Source organism: Solanum verrucosum, unplaced genomic scaffold (genome assembly GCF_900185275.1).
Source record: "Solanum verrucosum unplaced genomic scaffold, falcon-dt-bn FXZP01000012.1, whole genome shotgun sequence".
Taxonomy (NCBI): Eukaryota; Viridiplantae; Streptophyta; class Magnoliopsida; order Solanales; family Solanaceae; genus Solanum; species Solanum verrucosum.
Genome location: NW_026020063.1, coordinates 818,007 through 825,359, shown reverse-complemented (window position 1 = coordinate 825,359; position 7,353 = coordinate 818,007).

The window sequence follows — 7,353 nt, the reverse complement described above, 5'->3', positions numbered from 1 at the left end:
CACGTTTTCCCCTTTCTTTTTTTCTTTATTTTTTATTTTTTTTATTTTTCCACTCTTTTCATACCCATTTTTCTTTCAGTTTCCTCTTCATACGCCACCCTCACTTATGGATTTCCGTTAGTTGAGTGCACAATACCCGATGTCGGGTCAGGCAGATTGAAGTTACTTTTTTACATTAGCCACCCTCAACTTAGGCTTTTGCCTAATCAAATGCACATGTCCAATGAGGGACCGGGGCCAACATAAGATTTGGGAAAGGAGTTCGGGTTTTAGAAAGAAATGGTTTATTTTCAGGCTCAAAGTTGGATCAAAGGGATGTTTATTTCATTTGGTTGAATCCTTCTAGGCAATTTGTGAATTTTCAGAACAAACGGCCTATAGATCACTTTCTATCCTCTAGATTGAATGTCTTAGCAGGACTAACCGGGCAAGTTCTAGTTTTGCACAAAAACCGTTTGAACAGTCAATGATTCTCACCCACTCTTGGACATCAGATTTCATTATCAGATTATTTAGATTACCCATTTCAAGTTTCAGTTCTAGTCATGTCATAAGGTCGATTGTTACTATGTCATACTCAGAGCCAACACAATCAACTAATCGTAGCCTACTTCTAGCATACAACCCAGAATCTGACGGTATCATTTTTTTTTATAAGCCAATCATGCTTCTTCTATATAATCTTCTACACATAAATCCTAAGACAATGCCGGTTAACAAAAATAAACAGTCTCTGGGGGAAAAGAACACAGGCAAGAAAAACCCCAAAGAGGTTCATGAGGTGGGTTACTCAGACTTCACCTATCACTCATAATCCATTTTACCCCACCCCCAACAAAAAGTAGATGCAATTGTCCACAATGCATTTATAAACAGTAAAAGAAAATGGATTTGGGGTGAAGCAAACCTTGGGGGCAAAGCGCCGGCAAATCATCAACAAGCCGGGGGGTCCGGTTTCCCGGAGCCCTCTGGACATCAGTGGGGGCACCCTCAGTAGTGCCCACCTCAGCAATCCTAGCACACTCAGTAGTGTTCTCTATCAAACTCTCCGCACCATCAGTGGTGCTCGCAACGCCCCTCAAAATAAGCTGAACCTCTGCAATTGGGGCAGAGCTCGATGTCCTGCAACGAGAGCGGTGCCTCTTGCCCTTGGCATGTGTCGGTACAGACCCCTCCTCGGCGATGCCACTGAATAGAGCATCTAGCACTGTATCATCAGCCAGCGCAGTAGGGGCAGCCTGAGTCTCAACTGAAGGTGCAGCAAGAATGGGATCAACGTCGGTCCGGAGCATGGCTATGTCAGCCTGCAAAGCAGATAAGTCTGTGGACATGTTGATCGCTCGAGGACTCGCAACTCAAAGGCGTCAAGTCGCTTATTAACAGCCAGGACCTTACGGTCCATCATCCCCTCCATCCTGCGCTCCATTCTGGCCTCTGATTCGGCGATGGACTTTTGCATCCACGGCTGGATTGATGCAGCAGGGTGGCCATCTGAGCTTCTAATTTCTGGACTCTGGCCAAAGGGACCACAGTAGCTCCTAACTGCGGTGTGGACCGGGAAGAGCTAGGAGCCATACTAGCTGCCTGAGATGAGGTGCCCTGAACAGTGTCGGTGTGATCGGGGATGCTTAGGTCATCACCCTGTGCCTGCCCCACTGTGTCTGCAAGATCGGCACCCAAAGAGGTACCTCAACCTGAGGCTCTCTGCGAGGTGCTGCCACATTTGCGTCATCCCGAATAAGGCCGATGTCCAATGCCCCTGTAGGGTGGACTAGCCTGTCACAATGCCAGATCGGCACTCCAGAGTCCCTGCACAAGTGAAAGATCAGACATGGGAAGGGGTAAGTAGTGGAGGTCCTGAAAGCTCTCTCGTGAATCTCTGCCAGCAGCATGCGGGCAAAGTCGATCTCTACTCCTGCTACCAATGCTGCAACCATCACCGCTCTGTCCCAAGTGACTTGATTGTCAGCTTTTGTAGGAGATACTCTGTTACGCACCAGCAGCCAGAAGAACTTGGCCACAAAATTTAACGTGGCCTTCCGGATGCCCAACCGTGGAGCAGCGACCCATTCCGCTCGCTCGCCATCCGCAGCAATGTACCTGGCCAGCCATAGTATCACAGCCTCTCGCTGCTCAGCATTCCTCTGGAAAGCGCCACTCCGCACGATGTCCCAGCGTAATCAAACTCTGAAGTGTTAGGAGACCAAGAGTGGCCCGTGGTAGGACCATAGAGAAAACGGCTAATGGTGGCGGGTGATATGTCCACCGGACACCCTCGAACCAAGGTGGAAGTGAGCGGAGCCTGAGCTAGTGGCTTTGACCGCTTGGAAATGGACCCGCGGAGAGTGGCAGCATAGGAAGCATAGAACTCCCGGACAATCTCCTCGCTATACGTCCCTGGGTCTCGAGCCATCCAGTCACACTTGTGAAGTTTGAACAGCCGGTGAATATCTGGAACAGTATGCAAGCTCCCCGTGAGGACTCTGCGCTCCTCTTGAATTAATCGGGCCATCTTTTGTTTGTCATTGACCATCTTTGCATCCCGATAGATTTGCCATTGACCCTCTACACACCACCTATTCAGCTCCCCTGCTACAGGAGCGGGTTCATCATTCCTTGGTGCAGGCATGGACTCTGAACTAGTTGCCTCATCAGACGAGGCTGCTTGGTCATTCTCTCCAGACCCTGTGGATGATTTGGCGTTGGACCCTGTAGCATGGACAGACTCTGATTGTGAAGAGTGGGCAGACTGGGAGCCTGAGGCATGGGTAGACTCGGATCCGGACATAGGTCCCTCTGAACTGGAAGCAGCCCCAGTTGGTGACCCGATCAGTGTGTGCTCCTCATCAGACTGGGAGACAGTGACTACGTCGGGGATCACCTTCCGGGGGGTGCTTCTGGGTGCAGCGCGAGAAGCCCTAGGGTTGAGAGGCACATATGCTGGGTCAGAGTCGTTCTCGGTGTCCTCATCAATCAACCGGAAACTAGGGGCAACCGATTTGGACTTGCCCCGTTTTGAGTAGGTGACCATCTTCTTGGGTGCCATCGTACCTGCGGGAACGATATTAGTGCCAAAACTAACCATATGCAGCAAAAGAAACTTTTTAGAATTGGTAACGACCCTAAACTAAGTCCACAAAAAAATTTGACAGATGCTACAGTGGTCATCCACGGAGGAGACCTACGGTCCGTAGACTGATCTACGGTCCGTGGATCTCTTCCGTGGATCAGGGGGCCTGCATATAGGTCGCAGATGGAAACCACGGAAGTGCAGAACGGTCCGTAGATGGATCTACGGACCGTAGTCCACCGCCGTGGTTTTACACTTGGTGAAAATTTGCAGGTGCATCCAATGACGAACCCCATCTACGGTCCGTAGATGGATCTACGGTCCGTAGACGGGGTATCGTGGAAGCCATCAGTGCCAGGTATCATACATTTTTGGCTTTTGTTTTCAACACTAACACAACCTCTCATGCATTTACAAACTTAAAATATGCTAGTTCGTCATTCTTAAGATTCCGACCGATTATTATACCCAACAATTTAGACTAGATGTGGAACCCTAAGTCGAAACTAGCATATAGTATTTACGATCACATAAATTACACCAATGCTATACAATCACTATCTATCGTTCCAAGGGCATTGTAATATTCAAGTTTATCATGCAATTTCATCTAACAATTACCCAAGGTCAAGACCCAACTCCCGACTCTCTATATTCAATCTATGAATCAAATTCAAAGTGAAGAGAAAGTCTATTACCTTACAAGCAACAAGGAGTGGGGTGATTGCGTGATGGTACTATGCTTAGCAAGACCAAGGAGTCACCTTTTCGTTACTGACCAAACACCGGACCCTTTTTGGTAGATTATGGGATGGGTTGAGTTTGGTATGGAAGGATTTTGGGAATTTATGGAAGGGAGGATATTATGTGGTGGTTATGGAGTGATTTGGGGAGTTTAAAGAGTGGGTGAAATGGTTTTGGGAGTAATGGAGGGAAGGGAAATGATTTGAAACATGGGGGCTTTTAAGTAATGGGGGTCCGGGTCGGGTCAGATAACTTTAGGGTTTGGACCACGAGACCCCGTCTACGGTCCGTGAGTCGATCTACGGTCCGTAGATCGGGACGTAGATCACTATTATACTGGACAATTTAGGGACTTACCTGGGATCTACGGATACCATTGACGGTCCGTGGATCAATCGACGGACCGTCGATGGGGTCCGTAGACCTCTGCACCAGACCATTTTCTGCAGATTTCTTGCGTGGTGTACCTGCACATGTAGCAACCAATAGGCTATTTTTTTACATTTTCTGGACACTTTTTAGACACGGACCCTATATTACTTCTAGCCAACACTAAGAACTAAAATACTGAAACCCCTACCTACATTGATACAAAGACGCAAGTAATCAAAGAAAGCTAAACTACGTAATGGAAAACAGAACCCTATCGTTGGCTAGATTGTACATCTTGGGTTGCCTCCCAAGCAGCGCTTGATTTAACGTCGCGGCACGACGCAGTATCTTGATTACTCAGACTTCATCAAGATTGCAGGCCTCAATCACTTCTTGCACAGTTTCAGCATTTCCCAGATAGATCTTATCCTTTGCCCGTTCACCACAAACCTTGTTCCATCCTTATTTTCAAGCTCAACCGCTCCATGCGAGAGCACTTTTGTGAGCAAAAATGGCCCGGTCCACTTGGACTTGAGTTTGCCTGGAAATAGGCGCAACCTAGAGTTGAATAGCAGCACACGATCACCAACCACAAATTCTCGCTTTTCAATTCTTTGATCATGATACCTCTTCATCTTCTCTTTGTATAAGGCTGAACTTTCATAAGCTTTTAGGCGAAACTCATCAAGCACGTTCAAGTCATTCATCCTTTGATTAGATGCAGTGCCCCAATCCAAATTTAACTTCTTCATTGCCCACATAGCCTTGTGCTCTAGCTCTACTGGTAAATGACAAGACTTCCCATATACAAGTTGGTAAGGCGACATACCTATGGGGTCTTGTATGCAGTGCGATATGCCCATAGAGCATCATCAAGCTTCCTTGACCAATCCGTTCGATTGGCGTTCACAGTCTTCGCCAATATCTGCTTTATTTCTCTGTTGGACACTTCAACTTGACCGCTAGTCTGTGGATGATAAGGAGTGGCTACATTGTGACGGACACCATATTTCTCAAGTAGTGTCTTGAACAACTTATTACAAAAGTGAGAGCCTCCATCGCTAATAATAGCCCTCGTGTACCAAATCTGGAGAAGATATTCTTTTTCAAGAATGCGGTGACACTTTTACCTTCGTTGTTGGAGAGCGCTACTGCTTCCACCCACTTCGATACATAATCAACCGCAACAAGAATATACTTCATCCATATGAACTCACAAATGGACCCATGAAATCAATGCCCCATACATCAAAAATTCGATCACCAGTATAGGATTCATAGGGAGCTCTTGCCTCTTTGAAATCCCTCCATCTCTTTGGCAACGATCACAAGACTTGGCGAAATCATGAGCATCTTGGTGGATGGTAGGCCAATAGTATCCACTCTGCAAAATCTTATGTCAGTCCGAATACCACTATGATGCCCACCAACGGGCGATGAATGGCATGCTTCAAGTACACTCAACATTTCAACCTCAGGCACACAGCGACGAATAATCCCATCAGCACAACTACGATACAAATAAGGCTCATCCCAAAAGAATTTCTTCACATCATGCATAAACTTTTTCTTTGGTGAAAAGACAAATCGGGTGGCACAATGTCGCTTGCCAAATAATTAGCAAAGTCTGCGAACCAAGGAATCAAATCATTAGAAGCAGCCAATACCTGTTCATCTGGAAAAGCATCATTAATTTCAGCCCTATCTCCAAGCTTTAGCATGGCCTCTTCCTCTAATCTGGACAAGTGGTCGGCAACTTGATTTTCGGTTCCCTTTCTATCTTTTCCACAAAATCAAACTCTTGCAGCAACAATACCCATCTAATAAATCGTGGTTTTGCATCCTTTTTCGCCATCAAATACCTCAATGCAGAATGGTCAGTATGCACGATGACCTTAGTACCAAGCAAGTAGGAACAAAATTTTTCGAATGCAAAAACCACGCAAGAAGTTCTTGTTCGGTCACAGTATAATTCTTCTGGGCCACATTTAGAGCTTTGCTAGCATAGTAAATAGGGTGAAGAATTTTCTCACGCCTTTGACCCAATACTACACCAAGCGCCACTCCACTCGCATCGCACATTACCTCAAACGGTTGTCCCCAATCCGGTGAAATAATGATAGGTGCTGTAACCAACTTTTCCTTCAACTCTCCAAATGCTCTAAGACAAGCATCATCAAAATAGAACTTACTCTCCTTCTCGAGCAGTTTGCACAAGGGATGTGCAATTTTTGAGAAATCTTTGATGAATCTCCTATAAAAACCTGCATGCCCAAGAAAACTTCTAACCCTTTTACAGAGATGGGTGGTGGAAGCTTTTCTATTATCTCAACTTTTGCTCTATCAACCTCAATACCTTTCTCTGAAATTCGATGACCCAACACAATACCTTCTTTTACCATGAAATGACATTTCTCCCAATTCAGCACCAAGTTGCAGTCTTCACATCTTTTGAGCACCTCGGCCAGATGTTCTAGACAATGATCAAACGAATCACCTACAACTAAAAAATCATCCATGAACACTTCAATAGTGTCCTCCACCATATCAGAAAATATCGACATCATACATCTCTGGAAGGTCGCTGGAGCATTGCACAATCCGAATGGCATCCGTTTGAAAGAAAAGTCCCATATGGGCAAGTGAAGGTGGTCTTCTCTTGGTCTTCTGGAGCTATAGAAATTTGATTGTAGCCCGAATACCCATCAAGAAAACAATACCAACCCTTGCCTGCAAGTCTATCCAACATCTGGTCCATGAATGGCATAGGAAAGTGGTCTTTTTCTGTCCACGCATTCAACTTCCGGTAATCCATACAAACTCTCCATCCAGTGACAGGCCTCATTGGAACAAGCTCATTTCTTTCATTTGGAACCACAGTCATACCACCTTTTTTTGGTACACACTGCACAGGACATACCCAATTACTATCTGAGATGGGATAAATAACTCCCGCATCCAGCCACTTGATGATCTCCTTTTTGACTACCTCTTGCATAGGTGGATTTAATCTTCTCTGGTGCTCAACACTGGGCTTATGATCTGGCATGAGTTGGATTTTGTGAGAACAGATACCGGGGGGATCCCAATAATATCTGCAATAGTCCACCCAATCGCTCGCTTGAACCTCTTTAATACAGTCACCAAACACTCTACTTGCCTTGCAT